Source organism: Tamandua tetradactyla, chromosome 17, assembly GCF_023851605.1.
Source record: "Tamandua tetradactyla isolate mTamTet1 chromosome 17, mTamTet1.pri, whole genome shotgun sequence".
NCBI classification, from domain to species: Eukaryota; Metazoa; Chordata; class Mammalia; order Pilosa; family Myrmecophagidae; genus Tamandua; species Tamandua tetradactyla.
In genome coordinates this window covers 39,984,739-40,006,008 of record NC_135343.1, presented here as the reverse complement: position 1 = coordinate 40,006,008, position 21,270 = coordinate 39,984,739, and the positions used below count along the sequence as shown (strand labels likewise).

The following is a 21,270-nucleotide window of genomic DNA, read 5'->3' as shown; positions in this document are numbered from 1 at the left end:
AACATTAAGCTAAGTGAAAGAAGTCAAACAAATGAGGCCAGATATTGTATGATTTCATTTATTGGAATATCTAAAATAGGCAACACTGTAAAGACAGAAATCATGTCAGCTTTTGCCAGGGGTTTGGTGGATGGGGCAATGGGTGTCATTGCTAATGAAAATAGAGTTTCTTTTTTGAGTGATGAAAATATTCTGTAATTATATATTGGTAATGGTTGCACAATTTTATAGATATATTAAAACCACTGAATAGTGTACTTTAAAAGGGTGAATTTTATGTATGTGAATTACATCTCAGTAAAGATTGTATGGATAAAAAAATAGAAACAACCTCAATTTTAAGAATTGCTTCCCTGCTACTTTATAAAAGAATGGTATCTCTCTCTTCCTTCCTAATCTTTTATGGTGCATTGCCTGAGGTGCACTGCCAAACCAAGGAATGATTCAAAATATCAGTTTCTTGATAAAGATAATGACCCTAATAAGTTCTTTTTAAGTGCGTTGGTTTCCAATTTTTTGCTATCAATGAAATCAAGGTGTCAGATGACAAGTCAATAAAAATAATTTTTAATGATTTTTTTCCTAAATCATATGAATTGTAACATGTAACTCAGAAGGATTTCAAGGAACTACATGACACTACTGTCACAAACTTCCTTGCATTTGCATCTGTTTGTGTATATGAACAAGTTTTCTCAGAACTTAGATCTACAACAATGAAAAGTAGGAATAAAACTGATGTTGAAATCTTCCTCATTCTAGTATTCTTATTCTTCCACCACATACGAACTAATTGAAAAAGCAAGCCCTATTCACTTTAATGAGATATATTTCCCATAAATTTTACTCTTTAAGTTTAACAATTTTTCAAAATTTGAAACATTTTTATTGTTTTAACCAATTGGATGTTATAGGTATATATAATGTTACTTCAATCTGGAATAAATATTTTAATGCTTCAAGCCTTGTGATTACAGGAAAGTTTTAAAAATAATAAAACTCAATTTATATGCATATTTTTGCAACACAGAATTATATCTGGATAAGCAATAAAAGGATTTACATCATAGAACATATTAAAGCAGGATAATATTCTGTAGGGGAAATGAAATATAAGTTCAAAGAGAGCAGTAACAATATAAAGTTCCAACTGTTAAAGAATTTGTTCAGATATCTTTAAACAAAACTTAGATCTAAGTACATATATCTAAAAGGGTAGAGTAAAAACTTAAAAAAAAAACTTTCATTATGATAAATTCCAAACATAAATAGCTTTAGTCTGAGACAAGGGCTTGTATTAAGACTATGTACATTTAGAATTTATCATAAGAGCTTGATGCAGTTGTACTTCCTTAGGAAGTCATCCTAACAGGCAGGAAAGGGAAACCGAGAATAGCATAGTAGAGGAAGAGGAGCACCCATCAAAGGGTGTGTTATCAAGCTGAACACTGTGGGAAACAGGGTGCAGCCCAAGAGGGAAATTGCCTGGCAGCTTCTGTCCCCCATTAGTCAAGGATTAGCCTACAGAGTGTTAACTTCCTCAACTTTCAAATTTGCCCATGCATCAGAATGACATAGGCAGTTCCTGTAGAAGTCCCACGGGGCAGGAGAGATACATGATGCAGCTTAAGTCAGGGGTAACTACAAAAACGACTGGAGTGGACCCCAAGCTTGTGCCATAGAAGATGTCCAATGCACAAAGTAAAGGAGACGGAATGGTATAATGAATATCACTGCACCCAACATCCAGCTTTGACAATTATCTTGCTTTATCTGGCCCTCCACCCATTTTTTTCTCTCCCATTGTATTTGCAAGTAAATCCCAGAAATCATATCATTTCATCTATACATATTTCTATAGGGATCTCTAAAAGATAAGGATTCTTCTTATAATGCAACCCCAATCATGACAGCCTTGGAAGACTGTTTTCTCTGGTCTCCAGGAATAACGTATTATTTCATTTGTGGTCTTCTTTTGAACATATCTTCCTTGGAATTTTTGGGACTAACAATCCAATCTAATCACATACTTAAAATTCAACCCGTACTTACCTATGACATCAATTTGACTTGGTCTGTTTATCCCAGAGTGGAGGAAAAAAAGCAAAAGGAGAAGGGTAAAAACAAAACAACAGCAAAAACTCTTTAAAAGACAATTTAAAAGAAAAAGCTAGATAAAGTATTATGGATCCTAACTTCCTTTCCCCAGCAAAAGGAAACTGAATGTTTCCCATAAGAATCTGCCTTCATCCAAGTCCCGATATCTGGGAATTGTTATCCAAATACTAAGATTTCACATTTTAGATAATATATTTGATTTTTCTATGAAGTATGTATGTTTTAGCTATTCTTCTTTCCTTCTTTTTGTTTGTTTTTTTACCTACTTTGGTTGTTTCTTAACTTTCAGTTCTGAATATTCAAAATATGCCTGTAAATGTGTACTCAAAATAAAATAATCAAAATCATTTTTAATGAATCATATGTATGCTGAGATTTTCTGGTGACTTTGTTGATATATATCTGACTTCTGCTTTCTTTCCCTCTGGAGGTACATCCAACTACCTATTAAGGATGAGAGCATGTGTTTAATCCAAGTTTATAACCCACTAATGCTCCAGAAGTATAGGGTTTCAAACCAACTTGAAAATTTGGTGTTCAACTTTGTTTGTTCTTGGCAAAGCTCAAAAATCTTAATGGTGTTCAAAAAATTTCTTGGACATGGACTTTAAGAAAAACTTTTTTGATGAGTAAAGCATAAATGAACCAGAACCCATATGGATCAAATTTTCCTCAAAATGCACATGGGTTTAATAATTAATGGAAAAAAGCATTTCTAGCATGCACTTTGAGCTTTATCAAACCCCAAATATTTGGGGAGAAAGTTTGATAGGTTCAAAGAACCCAAAGTCTGATTTGATGCATCTACATTAATATCTCTTGATGTTGAATAAAAATGAGAAGTATTTAGGTGTAACCAAAAACAGAGACAGAACTTGTTCAAAAATTATGTGAATGAAAGAAAATAACATAATACTACAAAGTTTTTCTTTGTTCATATTTGTTTTCTAAAATTCTTCTTTTGAGAATTTCCAACAATTTCTTAAGTATACCCTTTCTCAGCATATTAAGAAATTTGAAAGAAATTTATTTTAGTTGAAAATGGAAAATCCTTTGAGATGCATAATGCCATGAAATTTTGAGTTTTCTGCAAATATTTCTGCCAGTTTCAATAAATCCCTAAAATTATAGGATAAACTGCATTAATTAAAGAATGGTACTATGTATTTAGAAGTTCTTGGAAGTTGTTGTTTGAATTCACAGTTCTGCTTTGCGTCTGAACAAAGTTTAATGTTGACCTCTTTACCACTATGACTATTACATGAGCATATTCTCAGCAGAACCCGAACGTATAGATGTTACATATAATTAGTATGTTTATCTCTCAAGAAACTCTCAAAGCATTAAAGACATTTTTTTACTTTCTATTGAGTACATGCACCCTCTTCAACTCTTGAATCAATTATAAATAAAAACAGTATTGTGTTTTGTTTATGTATAATTGAGGGCAACTACAGAAATTATAGGCAATGCATTTTCAGATAATGAATATGGAAATTTAACATAACTTCTGGCTAAACATGAGTAGAATAAGTCAGTCCTATAAAATTAATTTCAAATTATCTTATCCTTTAGCTTCTTAAGAAGCTATTGAATTTTGTCTCACAATTATTTTATCATCAGTTTCAATAGTAATGATCTTTCTTCTATGTTTACACCTTTAAACTGCAAAAAGTGCCATAAAGAGGATACTTCAATGTTGCATCAAAAGACACAGAACTGGAAGAACTTTCTAAAAGACAATCGTGTAATAACAAAAAAGAAAACATAAATGAGAAAATAAAGGTTTTGTTGCTATTGTTGTTACTAAGAAAAAATAAAAAATAAATAGAAGGAAAAATTGTTACCCATCCTTCCGAATAGAATCAAAGCTCAGTGTCTTGTAAAGGTATTATGCTTGAGTATTTATCTGCCTCTTTCCCTGACCTGTGGGCCAGCAAGTCAACAGTCACAAGCCTAAACGGGGGACTTCAGGGAGGATTTATGTAAAGGTGGACGAAGGACAAAACTCCATGAATTGAAAGAGGGGAACACTGTACAGCTGCTTGGAACCATTTATGGATAAGCCATAAATGGAATTGACTGTTATCACCACCCAGTTCTTCTTCCTCTTTGGGCTCCTGCACATAAACTGTCGTAGAAAGAAGCCATGTCGGTTGCCAGAAGCCCAGCAAAGCCATATTAATGATATGACCCTTTAAGATGCGTGCTTATTTATAGTCAGTAACGTAGGTTACTGGCAATTTGGCCATTAATTTGCTGTTTATAAATCATATTTTCCATGTGTTGGAACCACAAGGTTTTGACATTAACAGTGATGTTGAAAGAAATAAGTTTATTAAAGGCGGAAGAAAAAAAAAGACCAGTCCTGTAAAGTTCACCAAATTGCACATTGTCAGCCACTAAGTAAAATTCTTGTCTTGAAAAATAGGAAAACGCCAAGTTTATAGGAAAGGAAAAGGGAACAATCCGTGTGAATTCAATTCATGCAAAGGAGAATCAGACCAGCAAAGAAAAGTCTAAGTATTCCAACCCTGAAAGAAACATAATCCAGAGTTTATATCAGATGGTTTATAGGAGTTTACTGGAATATACAACAGGGTTCATGTCGTGTGTCACAAGGTGAAGCCTGTTCGCTGGTGATTTACAAGCCGCATGTGCCGGCGTTACTGTAATTTATAGAACGCAGATGGTCCTGTGGTGCCCTGCTGACTTGTAGCTGAATCAGGACTTAAGCCCCGTGTGTCATCTGCTCTGGGCACCTCAGGCTCACTTCCCAAAATTACGCGTCGACATATTTCTGTTTTGAACTGGAAGATTCCAGAATCCCTTACCTTGTAACAAATACAGCTTTAAAATAGTTCAGCCACAACAGAAGTGGGAAAAGATTTGACTAGAAAAAGATACAATTTTCCCCCGCATCTGCCCAAGAAAGTAGCACTCAGATTCTTAATTTTGGAGGGCATATGCAATTTTCACTGATAGGTTTGCCACTGTATTATTATCAGGGAAATAAGATGTTGCATTCCCTTTTTTAATGCGTCCAGGCTACATATCTCTACTGCCAAGGTGGGGGGGAAAGCTAAGGAAAGAGAATGGGTAAAGAATTCTGAAATTAATGCCTATTTCTGACATAAAGTGCCAAAAAGCCTTCAGCCCTAGTCACCTTCAATACTATTATAAAATCGTGTCTTTATTATAAATGCTCATTACAACCCTCAAAGGAGGTGGTTCAGAAAAATGGTGCAACAATTTTTAAGGGATGTTTACAGAATTGAATGTAAATGGATTGACCTTTTTCAAAAGATTGCTTTACCAGCACTTTAATTCACAAATTGGGCACAAGTGTTGGCTCTAACTCTCTTTCAGTACCTTCATTTGAAGTTCCTAGCACTCCTCGTTCTGGTGCTAACATATTTCATGGTACATTTGAATCTCTGTTGGCCAAGGAGCAGTTAGCGAAGAAAGGACCCTTGAAGCTCCAATTGTACTGCTCTGACTTCGCCCTTTGAGCCCTTTATTGAGAAACTGATTTGAACAATCCGGCAATCACAAACATGTGCCTTAATAACTAGTTCCATCACTCCTGCACACTGCTAAGTGCTCCCACTACTCTATGCCAGCCAACCCTTGTCACTCAGGATGGCAGAAAGGATGAGAAAAGATGTTTCCAGTGCAGGAAATCCAGTACTCAACCTCAGAAACGGCACTGCCCAATGGAAATACAATATGAGCCACATATGCAACTTTTAATTTTCTGGTAGTCACTCTAAAAAAGGTAACAAGGTTTCTTGGAATTAAATGTATATATTTTACACAAACCAATATATCCAAAATAATATCATTCAACAATATCAAATGTATTACTAGGATATTTTACACTTTGTTTTTTGTACTAAGTCTTCAAAATCTAATGTGTATTTTACACTTACAGCCCATCTCAATTCAGACTAGCCACAGGTCAAGTTCAAGCCTATTGAACAGAGCAGAACTAGAAAGTTTCTTCACGTAAACCATTCTTAAAACTCTGAAACAATTTTTTGACCTTTTCGATAAGGAACAGCTATTTGCACATATTTTAATACTTTTTTTAAAAAGCTACAAGCATGTAGTGTGTATGTATGTTTTGCTTTCTTATCAAGCAAAGGAGGGGAAGTCTGAGAGGAAAACCAGAAGGAGAGCTGTAATGGAAATAAAATTGACAGCCTCTCAAAACTCAGGTGGCACTTTCCTTTTCCAGTTAATTACGGTTTTAATTACACGGCTTCTTGCGACTCCTTGATACCTAATAAACCAGACTCTGTGGGGCAGCCAAGTTGGATTTTGCTTGAACTGCAGGTGTAAGACTCAGCATGACATATAAATCAACTTCTTAAACACGTTCCCAGGGTGTGTTCAAGCTTTTTCTTTCTGTTTGCTTGTAAAATCACATCTTTCACCATTGTTGGTAGAGAGATGATTGAAGCAGCTATGAGTTGAATAACAGCTTTGTGTTTTTGACTCGCTTGGCCTGGTATAAAACATTTTACCTCAGATGAAATAGAATAGCAAAATAAAGATGGACTTTTTTTTTTCTCTTTTAGTCTTATGAATAATATATACATCTAGATATTGACCATTTCATTTAGGAAAATAAATACCTGTTAGGGAATACAAAAATGAAGACCCTGGGAATACTATGAGATTTCTGGTTTGATTATTTGGAACCTATAAGGTGATAGGAGATGTATTTATTCCAGGAGAGTGCTGTGTGAGGTCAATCAAGTTCAAACACTGTAGAGCGTGTGCCGACGTTGCTCGCAGGGTGGCATGGGGGCTTTACTGCAATAGAAAGCAGGGAGGGAGGGAATCTTTCCCAAAGTTCTCACTGGCTGAAAATCCAACAGCATCTGATGGTATTATGAGCAGCTTGCAATTTAGACTCAGCAGCAGGAAAATCTGCAGTTGATCAGCTCTGCCATAACTAGTAAATGTCACCATGGTAAATGCGGATTTCAATGGAAGGTTTTGCAGTGCCTAGTAATAATGCTGCCAGTTCTCCCTCTTTCCCTCCTCCATCCATAAAGAGAAAGTGCAACATATGGTATTTGCATGTTATCACAAAATATGAGATACCGGGTGAAATAAATAATATGTGAGAGGGGTTTAGCTATAATTTCTAGTAATTTCAAAAACGTGAAAATGGCTTTTGAAGTAGGAAAAGAGGGCCTTTCTCCTTGGGGGAAACTTCAAAACACATCACATGTTATATAAACACAAATGTGTTTACCTTGCCTGGGCCTCCTTTTTTTCTCCATGGAATGCTGGCTAATTGTCAATGGTGTCTATGTTCTAACAAGAAGGCTCTTTCTCAGACCTGAGTTATTTGAACTCACACTCCCCCAAAGTAAAGTTCAGTGGTGGTTGGGAAGTTTGGGAAAAAGGGTAACTGGGGGAGGGATGGTGAAGGAAGGAATTTACTACACATGAACCATAAAATGTTTATGAAAGAAGATCCAAAGTTATTTGCAATTTGTTCCTCTTCCCAAATTTTCATCAATAAAGCTGAGTCCTAAAAGTCATCTTTTTTGTCTTTGTCTCCAGGTATCTCTGCTTATTCTTCTTCTATTAGCATTCAGAGCCCTCTGAGACGCCTGGAATTGCCAAGGATCAATCTCACAAACCCAAGATAGAAGGCCCAATGAGACCCTTGAAAACCTGCATGCCTGGCTTCCACCTGTCCCCAGATTACTGTTGCCTTTTGGAAAATATGTCCGGGAAGGATATAAAAAAGCTGTGAGCGGGCAAGCATTATACTTTTCCTATTAGCAATGAAGAAAGAAACTGCAACCATAAGAGTTAGTGGATATAAAGTGTTCTGTCCACCAACATCCTTGGTTTACTATAAATGCTGATTACTGTGTGGAATAGTTAATCAGTATTTGCTAAATCTGCTCCACTAGAAACTCCTGAGCATCCAGTCCCTTGCCTGGCACACAACTGGTACTGAATAGCTACTGGTTGAACAAATAAATGAACTGAAGTGGAATTTCATCTTTTCTAGACAGCTGAAGATGACATGAGGATTTTCAACTCCCAATTCCATATTTGTGTTAGGATCCAGGAAAACAAACTTGAGTTGCACAAAATTAAAATGTTCAAACAAGTCATGCAAAAAAGACTGACAGACTCCACCTTAGATGATCTCTGACTTCCTGGGCCTTCCTCGTCAGTTATGCCTCTTACTGGAGAGAAATTTTGAGTAGAAGTCTTACCTTTTAATGTCATAGGCATTATCGCTGGGGGGAAGATGTATCAAGAAAAATCACTAGCAACTGTATGGCCCTTGAGAACTTAGAAAGTCCTTTCACAGACTTCTCAGTCAATCTGCATAACAATCTTGTGTGATCAACATCTTCATTTTATATATGAGGAAACTGAGGCAAAAGAAATAAGTATCTTGTCTAAGATCACAATGTTGAAAAATAATAGACCCTGGCTTGTACCCAACTGCTAAAACCAGGAAGATTGGGTCTTTTTTCTTGTCTTTTACTAGTATTTTTAAAGGAAAATATAGTATATATATATGACAGTTTAAAAAATTAAATTAGTATAAAAGGGTATACAGTGAAAATACATTTTTATTTCAATTAGACCCCCAATTTCCATCACCACGTCAACTACCATCTATAGTTTCTTTAATATTCTGAAAGAGATTTAAGTGTATATATAAACATACACATATGCACACATATACTGAGAGACATAATACCCATGTTCTTCTGAGCATAGTTTCTTCACTAACACTGTAACTTAGTAAGCTGCCCATCACATATAGAACCACATCATTGTTTTAATTTTACAAATATAATAATGTACTTAGAACTTCTCCCTTTGAAAGGCATTTAAGTTGCTTTGAAGAATTTATTGTTGTAAACAATACTGAAATGAATATCCATGTACACAATGACAGCCAGCCATTTTCTTACAAGAGTCCTAATAACTGGGTTGTTGACTGGTGCTTTGAATGATGGAAAATGCACTGGGCTGAGGCAGGAGTTCCTGCTTTGAGCCCCTGTACACTCTAACTCTCACTTTTCCTAGATGTAAAATAGAGACACTACAGCATAATCCAAAGAAGCAGAGCCATGTCGTGGAAAAAGACCAGTATAGCATTAAGACACTGAGGCTCTGATCCTAAGCAGAACAATAACAAGATCTGTGATAATGAAGACTCACAAAGTCTAGATGACCTCTAAGATTCCCTACCTTCTCCAAAATGGTCTACAGGGGAAATAATGACTTTCTCCAGTTTCTCCATACTATACCACCTCTCCATCATGGTGGGACAGGCATTACCATTTTTAGGAAGCTAAAAGCTTAAGATCCCATGGCTAGATACTCGTGGCAAAGAAGTACTAGAACCATACATTCTCTTCCTAAGAGATGATGTGGAGAATTCTCTCCCCAGGGCCCAGACAGAGGGATTTACTTCTCAAGATCAATGGAACCAATTCTGTTTGGCCTCTTCTCCAGTATCTAGTAGGCAATTCAAGCACTTTAACAAGAGCAGACTCAACAGATTTTAAAAGCTGCCACGGGAAAGAGTAGATAAGAGGAATTCAGTTCTGACTAGTCCTGTAGACTAGACCAGAGCTTCCAAAATGGTCTTCGGTGAAAACCAGTGTTATTGTACCGCTTGGTCACACGTGTGTGTGTGTTTAATTTCCAACCTGTCAGAAGACTGATATTTTTGTAAAAGACAATGAAAATGAATTATTAGAAAAGTGAAATAAAAACACCAAAGACACATACCTGACAAATGGCTGACAGTGCTTTCAATGTAATTAATACTTCAACTGGCAGCATGCTTGCCTCTTCATCACTCATGCCCCTTTCTTGGATACCTCTATACAGCTCCTTTGTGAGCCCTGTGTTTTGAAGGAAGCTGATATCAATTCAGGGCCTGTGACTCTGGCATACGTTAACCAACATGATCCGTTCCTCTGGTCACTTTGGGGGTCCGGAATGGGTACACGCAACAATTCCGATGTAAAAAAAGGTGACGGAGGTTCTGAGAACGATTTATCATTCTTCTGAGAGGCCTCCTAGAGGAAGAAACATGCAGATACAGGAAGTGTTTGTGACTATCTCTCAACCACAAGGAGGAGCCAGTCAGAAAGGTAGGATGGGAAGAAGGAAAGTAAGTGGTCTCAGTGACATTATTAAATCAAGACCGGCCTAACTTTGCTTTCCAATTATGTGAGCCAGTAAGTCCCTTTACAGTTTGTCTTTATGGTTAAATGTGAATCAGATTTTTCTGTTACATGCAACTGAGGGCATAATAAGAGACCCAGAAGTAGATATCAATATTGATGCCATATAGATACACAATTTATTGCTGCTTATTGAGTACAGGTTGGGTAACATGTTAAGGACTTTAGAAGCATTACCCTCTTTAATCATCACAGCAAAATAAATGCTATCAATTATATTTGGTAGGTGAGAAAATAGCCTCAGAAATTTCTACTGGTTCAGGTTATGGAGCAAGTCAGTAGGGAAGCTAGAAAAGCATGGCTCCAAAGCTCTTGCACAAAACTGCTTATTTCTTCTGGCCATGACATGCATAAGCATCTTTTTCAGTTTAGTAATATGTTAACCTACCTTGTGAAGGCCAAGGCTTGTATCCAGTGGCCTGCCCTGTCAGAAACTCCTCCCACACAGACACGTAGAATCACCCACACACCGAATGGGAAAGGAACTGACTCTGACAGGATCTCCGGTGATCCCATGCTTACTGGCTATGTGTCCCACTCTTTTGCTGCTAAGTGCACATTCAAATTAAATTATTAATGGGTAAGAATATTTTCATGAACTACTCTTTCCCAGGAACATATTTGCCTTTTACCAGATACCTTCGAAGTCATTGCCCAAAGTAATGTCTAATAGAAGGCAGTCCTGGTACGTGGAAAGATGGGTTGATGTGATTTCCAAATAATTCGACTTAGGTGGGTACATTTACCACCAGCAAGATCTTAAGGACATCACCCTCATATTTTATTAACTAAAAATTGATAAGTTCACTGAGAGTACAGTAAAAATCAAGAATATAGGTAATCCCAAATCAGTAAAGATTACATTCCATGAACAAAATGTTTCAAGGAAGCAACCCTGCTTTTCTGGCCATGAAAGTGCCAGATTGTTTATAAGTATGTGTGTACTTATAAACATATAATATCAGTGACAGTTTTTATTTACTTGATTAATTCATAGACCTAGCTTAGATTAGCCATCGCTATCCATTTCTTTGTTTTCATCTTTTCACATTTAAATACTTCTAGATTAAGTCCTTCCATTTAACATCGTTTCTATTATTGTGCTTTCTTTACATAAACCAAAGAAAAGAAAGAATGAAGGTAGAAAGGAATGAAGGATGGAAGAAGGGAGGAAGGAAGGAAAAGAAAAATCTAGTTACCATAAAAAATAACATAATTTCAGGATGAAAATTAAAATGGCAGGTAAATGTATTAATTTTTTCTGCCATATTGCACACTATTGAGTTTTATTACATTGATTACTGAAGAAATGAAAGGGCCTCACCAATATTAATTAATTATGCAATTAAAATCACACACCTGAAAGTCCTACAAATGTTTTTAAAAAATCACTGTTAAGAGAGTATGTAGTTGCTTCCCCAGATGTTCCAAAGGCAAACAGATGTGTTAATTAGCATACTTTATTGAACTATTCTTAAATCTCTTCCTTATAATTTTTCCTTTTATTTCCGACTTTAAATTCCTTGGGTAAAATAAGGTCAAAACCTGACTTGGTACCAACAATTAATGTCAGAAAAAGTAAATACATGTTCTGTGAATCAATAATTAAATTAGACTACAAAGAGGCAACATATTATTTGCATGAAGTGAGAAAATCTTCCAAAGTAGAAGAATTAAAAACAATATGAAGAACAACATTGTCAATGTAATTACCACCACTGATTCATATTTAAAAGTGGTTAAAATGAGAAATCTTATGTTGTGCATGTTATCACAATAAAAGATGACAAGAGACATTCTTATAAAGTGGGAAGAGTCTGTAAGAAATTATTGGATAAGCCTATAGAAACAACCCAGTTGAACATGTGTTTAGAATAACATGATACACTGGCTTGAAAGTATCATGCACCTTACAAAAGCCATGTTTTAATCCTGATTCAATCTTGTGGAGTAGCCATATCTTTTAATCCTGATTCAACACTGTAGGTTGGAAACTTTAGATTAGATAATCTCAATGGAGATGAGATACACCCAATTGCGGATGTGACATTTTGATTAAATGGAGATGTGACTTCACTCATTCCAGGTGGGTATTGATTAGTTTGCTGGAATCCTTTAAAAGAGGAAACATTATGTAGAGTCAGAAATGACAGAGCCTGCAGAAATGACAGAAGCCTCAGAGCTGATAGAGAGAGTACATGTAGACACTTAGAGAACTGTTGCTTCAGAGAACAGGACAGATATCTGGAGAAGCTTGGAGCCCAGCAGACATTACCATGAGATATTAAGCAAGCCAGAACCTGGAGAGAGCCAAGGGATGCCAAGAGATGAAAGCCAGTCCCAAAGAAGCAAAGTGAGGAGTCCCCTAGGAACAGAGGCTGAAAGCAGCAGCACTCAGGAGCAAGGGACCAGCAGATGCCAGCATGGTGACTACCCAGCTGACAGAGGTGTTCTAGACCCGTTGGCCTTTCTTGAGTGATGGTAACCTCTTTGTTGGTGCCTTAATTTGGACACTTTCACTTCCTTAGAACTGCAAACTTGTAACTTATTAAATTCCCCTTTTTAAAGCCTTTTCCAGTTCTGTATATCGCATTCCAGCAGCTTGCAAGCTAGAACACATGGGATGGATAAAAAGCTAAAAGGCTTTGAAAGAAAGATTCATTTTCTGTTGAAACTAACTGAAACTGCCACACTTAAGCAAAAAAGTATTTGGTGGTATGAGTGGAGGAGAAAGTTTCAGAGAACAAGACGTTCTTCCCTAATACTGTGAAGCACTGCCAGTGGCCTGTCACGAAACTGGAGAGAAGCAAAGTGCACCAGAGGGGGCTCTGCTGACTTACAGCAGTACAGGGAAGGCGATTTTCTTCCAGTATAACTCCACCAGCAAGGGAGAACGCCATGGTTATCAGAATAGAAGTTGCACAACTATTCACCAGAAAACAATCCACATAAAAGCCCTATGGCTTCAATGCCAATAGAATTTACTTTTTTTAATTAGGTACACAAGCCCACCCAAAACACCTTAAGAAAGAAAAGACCCACACTTAATAATAACAACAACAACAAAATTAGTGTGCTGGCCAGACATTTTTATACCAGAATTACAACCCAAAATGGGGGGGGGGGGGGTCACAGACTAGGAACTCACCCTCAGAGGTTTCAGGGTGACTTCTTTATCAAAAGACCATGAACTCAAAATCTAAGTCTAAATTTGCTTATGCATGAACAAAGTCTTCAAAGCTGTGAATCCTACTGTTTTATGCTTCAAAATAATAAAGAGAAAATAGAAAATCCAATAAGATCTGAAGGGGGAAAAAATCACATTCAAAGGAAGAATACTCTTTCTTTCAAATATTTCTAAATATTCTCACAGATATAACCTTTATCCATATGACTCAAAGAAAAACCATCCATAATTGCATATGCAAAACTGACATTTTTAAAACGTGAACATCCAGGGGCCTGGTTATCTGACCAAAGTAATGTAGGAATTACTAGGCAAAGGACGTATTAGAGAAGAGGACTGTGCATCTTCCAATTTTCCTGCCTGAAACTGCAGCCACAACAGTGTTCAGTCTGTCAGCAAGAGAAATTAAGGCCCAGAGAAGAGGGTTCTGCTTAGAAATCGGGACAAGGGGCAGCTCTGAATAGAACATGAAGAAGTGGTCCACAGAGGATTGGCATTTGATTTCCACTTTTCAAGCATCTGTCAGATTTTCTTTGTCAGGGTAGTTCAGGAGTCCTAAACCTGATTTATGCATTATTTTTACTTAACTACTCGGTTCACGAACTTCCCCACCTGGCGGCAACTACCATCAGTGAGTCTGAAAAAGAGAGTCTTGCTTCTGCTCTTTGATGACCTCACGTTTACAGGAAATGCAGCACTTTCCTTGTAGAGGCGGCAATTTCCAAATGCCCCCATTTGGGGCAAAGTTATCGATCCATGGGCCACCTGCAAGTTCCAGCCTGGAATGTTTCCAGTCCATCCTTTTTTTATGGGATCAGAAACCAACAACACAATTGGGGGTGGAGGGGTGGCAGCTGGCCTTTTATAGAAGTCACCTTTTTAGAACAATTATTTAATTGCGGGACTTGGAATTCTTTGCCAACATTAGAATAAAGAAAACCAGAATGCTGAAGAGATTTCGTTGCTATGTATAAGCATAACATTGCTGCTGAAAAGTAAGGAAAGTATTTACAGTACAAACATGGAGGCGGAGAGCGAGGGCATTTGGCAGGCGTTGATACCGATTATCTGAAAAAAAGGCGCAAAAGCCCTGGAACATTTAAAGAGAATTATTAAAGGGTTCTGTAAGACTCAAGGTAGAGAAAACTCCATCGTGAGCGATGCAGCTGAAGACCTGCCGACCGGTTACCTCCGGGGGCGCAGAGCCGCTCGGCCGGGCCGCCTTCCCCGCCGCTGGGGCGCCACCGTCGGACCTTCGAGGCCCGGGTGGCAGCGTGATGACCCGGCTCTGCGCCGGCCTCGGGGCCTGGAGGCCGCCTCAGGAGGAGCGCACATGCGCACAGGAGGGAGGGGAAGGCGGATTTCTGAGTCCACCATCCCGCCTTCCCGCCTCCGCCTCGCGCACGGACCGCCGCGCCCGGGGACTCTGCTCCTAGTGAACATTCCGACGCGGGGCCTCACCTTCTCTTTTTGCACGGGCCCCCTAAAATCCTGTTGCTGTGGAGCAGCATACCTATACCGTGTCTGGGCCCTATGCTAAAGCTGGGGGCTTGGGAGTCCGACTTCTCAGCCAAAGCAACACAATGTGGACGAAGTCCGGGTTGATCATTTGATGGGCCAAGTGAGAAATTCAACGAGAAGGAATTTTTCCTTCTTCTTGGTGGTAGCTTTATGTTCTATTCGTTACTGGCATTGGGTCTTTTAAGAAGTCATTTGGGTTGTGGTTTGAGCTGGTGCGGTTTAAGAAACTGGGTTGTATTCAGAAGCCGACAAGAGGAAGAATGTCCCATCAACTTAATCCAATTCAGTAACCGGTAATCAGCCCCCGAGGGAACTCTCTGTGAGGCTCCTGCCCTCAGGCTGGATCCATGGCGATTCTGCAGTGGAGACTGTTCTGGAAGGGACCTAACAGATTGTTGGAACTGGAGAAACACAGCACTGCACTGGTTAGCTACAAGACCTGGGCCAAAGTTTGGTGTTGAAGGAAGTATGGAAGACGTCATTCTGGAGACACTGAAGGTTGTGTGGGTCTTGGATTGGTTTAGAGAAGGACTGTAATTCAGACCCTAGTCCCCGCAACCTTCCTGCCATGACCTCACAAAAGCGCACACGGCCTCTGGAGCACAGAAGGCCCATATAAATATATTGTGTTTCAATAAATAACAAATATAATTAAGAATAATCTTTTCCATATCCCAAATTCAGCACTAAAATTAAGCAGGCCCGCACACATTTCAAAGACAATAACGGAAGGGGAGGGAGGCTTGAAGAAACAGATGAAAACAATATAAAGACATGCAAAATTGCTATTAGCTTGGGATAGATAAAAGAATTTCAAAATTATAGTTTTTGGTAATGTTTAAGTTGAGAGTCTAGTAATCTAGATGCAATTGTACTTGAGGGGCATTTGTTCTTTGTAAAAGAAAATAGATGAAGAAAAAAAAATTAGAGTCGTGACGACTATCACAGGTAACAAATCTTCGGAAGAGAGATCCAGACATTTGACACAATATATAAAATCTATCACCACTGGGCTGCAAAATTAGGACACGGAGCCAAGAACTGCCTGTAGAACCTTAGAGGGGTCAATTTTTAGAGCCGGAAGGAAATCGAGAAATCACTCATCTTTGCTTTACATACTTTTTTATTTCTCCTGGAAGAAGAGGACCTTTGGAGGATAGCTTATGCCAAGGTCCCCTGTGTACAATAAGAGGTGAGCAGTAGGGAGGGAGAAGAGAGCTGGGGGTTTGTGTGCCGTCAGCACTATCACTCCCACCTCCCAACGATGGCCCCTGGGGACTTGTCTCACCTGGCCCACAGATCAGTCAAGGTGAGTCTGGGACTCATACTCAGGCCTCCAGGCCTACTCCAGCCCTTCCTGACAGGGAAGGTCAGGGGTATTTCAGTGCATCCAGTCCCAACAAAGTTGGGGCAGGCTACCCAATTTGCCCCAGTCCTCTGCCTGGAGGCAGAGTCTGCCATTCTTGCTTCAAAAGTCCTTGGAAATCCAGAGTGAAGACTTTCAAGGAATGCAGGACTGATAGAGACAGCCTGAGCTGAGAAACCACCTCTGCCCCCACTCTCTAAGTCACTGCTGAGGGGAACTCATAGACCGCTGAGCTGGGCATTCCCAATCATCACTTCTACCCCAAACACACACACACACACCAAAAACACACACTTATACACCCACATATTAACTATGTTTCAGTGTGACCAGAGCCTTCATTACTGAGGCTCCATGAAAATGTGAATTATATCTTATTTCGAGAGCCCCAAATGTTAATGTGCCTGGGTTTGTGAGGGGTTGAAGTACTATGATCCAGTAATTCTCAAATTTGAGCAGGCATTAGAATCTCCTGGAGGGTTTATTAAACAAATTGCGGGGCCCAAACCCCAGGGATTCTGGGTCAGCAGGTCTGGGGTGGGGCCAGAGATTTGCATTTCTGACAAGTACCAGGTGAACCTGATGCTGCTGGTTCAGGGCCCACACTTTAAAAACGATTACTGTAAGTTATACCTGATGGAATCTTTGTTTCATCAGGCATGGCCTTTGCAATCGTAAAGGGCTTGAATGCCAGTTTCATAGAGATGGGTCAATGCTATTCTAGAGTTACCTTCAGCCTGAAATATCAACAGCTAGGCTTGTTAACACCCTCAGCCTCTGCCCTCCAGCAATGCCGTCTGCCCAGGTTCTTGGTTTCTACACTGAAAAACATTGTCAGAATAATTGAAGGAGAAAAGAGAAGAGCATATAATTGTGCTTGAGGGTGAAGGAGACCAGATTGGTTTGCAATGTCTAGATTAGCTATTTAAATGATCTCAAATCTCAGGTTCAAGCCCATGTCTCTTTGCCAGACAGGAAGCAGTAAATTTTTTCACTGGAAGAGAAAAAAATAAAAGCAAAAACCTCTTCTTTAGAAATGATAAAGCTGGTGTTCATTAACATTTAAAGAGACAGTACTTGTTTTATGTTCCAATAACTCTTTTATTCTTTTGAATTAATTTAACAGACATATTTCTCCTTCCAATTGTGTTTCCTCCAAAAATAAGATAATTGATTTCAGAGAAATGTTATTTATAAATTAGCTTACTTTCTTGTTTGTATTTTAATTTCTTGCTTAGTTCGGGTCAAAAATCCTTTGAGCTATGCATTTTAATTTAAAATTAAATAACCAAGTAATAATTAGGATATTACTTATATTCTGGTCATTTAAAAAAAGGAGCATTTTAAAAGAAACTTATTGGGACAATATAATGTGAAGAAAATAGAAAAATGTTCATTTAAAGCTGAAATTTGGTTCTTAATTTGCCATTATTATACTCTCAATTCAATTCCATAACTGCTAGGCACTATGGGAAAATTAGTAAATTAGTAGACATGAAAGAAGTTCAAAACATTAATATGTGAAAAAAAGATGGCCTTATAAATATATAAAGGAAGCATAAGATAGAGTCGTGGTCTTCAAAAGAGTTTGAAGTACTCCTAGCAGCCAGTCACTGGAGTCAGCTTTCTCTCAATGCCACCATGTCTTCTACAACACCACTGACAAGCATCAACAATCTCTATATAAACACTTTCAGATGCTCTGAGCATCTCAAGGTGTTCTGCACTGACAAGACACACTGAACAAACCCAATACCCTGTCCTGTGAGAACCCTTCAAATGCTTGAACATTGCCCCCAGGACCACCACCCTCACCTCCCAGCGGTGCCTCAACATTCCACACTCCCTTCCTTCCCCCCTTGGCACGCACTGATATTTCTACTACCCTCCTGATCAAGGACAAGAGCTGCCTTCCCTGGCTTTATGCTTCTCAGAGGAGATGGAGAGTTAGTAGCACCTCTCGCCTCTCTGTCCTCCCTGACTCATTTCTATCCATGAGCGCGAATGACTTGCCTGATTAAATCCAGAGACGTGGCTAAGCGTGGACAGTTAAGTCCATTCAGGACCCTCTGTTTCGGAAGTGCCCACCTGCAGAGTCAGGTTCGCTCCTTGCTGGTTGTAGAGACCCAGAGCCCAGGTCCTCCCTCCATACTAAGAATAAGTTACTGTACTCTGCCTACAGTGATGGGACAGAAATTAAAGATCATCAGATCCCCTCTGGTGTGGGTGCTGGGGTGGGGGGTAGAATTTACTGATGGTGTTGTAAACCTGGCATTGAAAGTCCCCTCCCTTGATCGCTGTTGATACAAAATCTCCAAATACCTGTATCACAAGACCTTGCTGAAATTTTGTTCTCACACCCTTGTTCTAAACCTTTATAAGCCCTTGCAATCCCCACCCCTTTTGCAGAGTGCTAACCTTCATTTTCCATGGCTAGCTGCCACCGTGGAAGATCTTGTAAGTCCTGATAAAATTCATTTCTAGGGCAGGCCGCAGTGGCTCAGTGGCAGAGTTCTCGCCTGCCGTGCCGGAGAGCCTGGTTCGATTCCTGGTGTCTGCCCATGCAAAAAAAATCATTTCTAATTCCATGCCTGAAGTGTCCTTTGGTCTTCAGGCTGCCCCAACTCAAGCTCTCAAGAGCTTGGAACACTGGTGCTCTCCAGTTCTGGCAGCTACATTTAGTGCTTAGGTAGAGGTACAGGAGTAGCACAAGTTTCATCATAAAAGGATGACATTTGGATTTCTATCTGTCTGGCCCCATTTTCTATTCCTCAGTTGGTTCTTAAATCAGAGAGGGAGTCAAGGGTGTAGTCATTTGTTACTCCTAAATCCTCATCTGCCTTCCTTCTCTGACTGTGTTCTAGATTGTCCATGACCACCTTAAAATGGGCACTCTAAGTGGAGCCCGTCGTTCCCCATGATCTGACAGTGCAGAAAAAGTGAGCCTGCCCTCCTTTGACCTGCAGCTTTGGAGTCACTCCATCAGCCTGTTCCAAGCTGTGTGGACTTGGTAAGTTGTTTGATCTCCCTCAGCCTGCATCTCCTTGCTCACAAAGTAAGGCTAGCACTGCCTACTTCAGAGCAATGTGATGAGTGTTAAATTAGCTGAGGTTACGAATTTAAAGCATCGAATAAATTACAGAGCAGATAGTCTTTGCTCAGTAAATAATGGCTGCTAATAAGAATAATTTTAGGGAGCCACTATCACACTCTTAGCTCATTTTGAGTTACTTTCAGATAAGTTCTTCTCCTCTAACTTGTATCTGTGGGATGATTTGTTAACCCTAAAAGCAAAATTGTATACCCAGTTGGTTTCAAAGCTGAATTAGCTGCAAGTGTTACCTATCAAATAAGCTGCTCCTCCCAGGATCCTCTGCATCTTGACTCAAACCATTCCTAATTCATATAAATCATCTACACATTGTTGTCTGAATCAGGCCTGCCTTCCTCCCCTCTCTAAATTCTTTGGGAACAGTTTTCTACCAGCTACAAATCTACCTAATTATAATATTTGCTGGGTGTCCCTAATTATTATGTGGGAGAGCTTGTCAAGTTCAGACCCCCTTCATTTATTAGGTAAATATTTATTGACCCTGTTACCATATACCAGGCTGGACATAGAAGTTGTGGAGATGAAAGATCCAGTCCCTGTCCTCAGAAGCTTCCAGGGCACTACATGGCAGGCACAGCATGGTGTGGCGAGGGTGAGATGGGAAGCACTGAGCATCAGTCAGATGGGTACGTTGGAGGACTATCAAGACTTACTTAGAGGACCAGGAAACACTTTTCAGAGGATGTAACACCTGAGTTCAAAATACAGGAAGGGAAGGATTTAGCCAGGCAAAGAAAGCAAAGGAACATGTTAACATCAAAAGATATAACTTGTCCAAAGCAAGACAGTGGAAAAGAGAAGCCAGCAAAAGTACAGAGAGGTCGAATTTGCTAGGGCCAGAGCCCAGAGGACCTTGGGGTAGCAGAGCTCAGAGTCCCACCATGAGGAGTCCTAAAGGACTTAAGAATATTGATGTATTGCCCGTATAGAAGGAAGAACAATTGAAGGATTTTATGGAGGAAACATGGTCCAAATAGCATTTAGAAAGATTGCTATGACCTTTGGCAGGAGCAGAGAAATAATCCTTTTGAAGAGGCTTTCCAGCCCACAGCTGAAGACATCTAAATCCAGAAAAAAGTCCATGGCAGGACTTTGTTTGAGGGTTGGGTTTTAAAGATGTTACAATATGGAGGAAGGATTGCAATGCTCTTTCAGTAAAAATGTAAACCCAGCCACGGACCCAAGAGTTAAGTGGAACCTCAAAATGCCACCTTTCCAGGCCTTTGCTGTGATGTGGGTGTGTTTGTGCAGCTCTCCTAACAGCCCAGGCAGCCAAGGCTCCAGGATTGAAGCAACTGGTCCAACTAGGTCGGCAGTGGTGGGTAGAACAGACTGTAGACTCCTGCCGAACCCCAGAGAACTCTGCCCACTGCAGGGCTGCACCAAGAAGGAGGCAGCAGAGTGAGAGCCAGGGAAATGGAGAGTTGATTTCTCACTTCAGATCTTCCAGGAAAGAAAATTTATAACTCAATTTCTTTGGGAAAAGTCATGTAAACAACAATCCTGACAGACGATTTTTCTTTTATTGTCCATCTTGAAAGAGCATATTGAGGTACTCAAATACCTATAGTCTAGGACAAATTTTTTTGAAGAGTTGTTTTAAGGAGCCAAGCATTTTATGAGATTGCCCTGTATTTTCCAATAGAATTCTAAGATGGATCCATTCTTCTCAAGTGCTGTGGCTAATTCTAGAATGTCTAGACATTACCTG

The 21,270-nt window shown here is 39.3% G+C and overlaps 1 long non-coding RNA gene across 2 annotated transcripts in view; it reads right to left on the bottom strand.

Annotated features, from left to right (window-relative positions):
* The window catches only part of LOC143660923 (uncharacterized), a 111,811-nt gene that overhangs the window by 69,671 nt on the left and 20,870 nt on the right, over positions 1-21,270 (bottom strand). Inside the window, exons 3-4 of one of the 2 annotated variants that reach the window (XR_013164328.1) lie at positions 9,913-10,205; positions 8,373-8,534 (exon numbers count right to left, since the gene is read on the bottom strand). This is a non-coding gene — a long non-coding RNA (uncharacterized LOC143660923). The remainder of the gene's footprint in view (positions 1-8,372; positions 8,535-9,912; positions 10,206-21,270) is intronic. The other variant, XR_013164329.1, reaches the window with a different exon arrangement.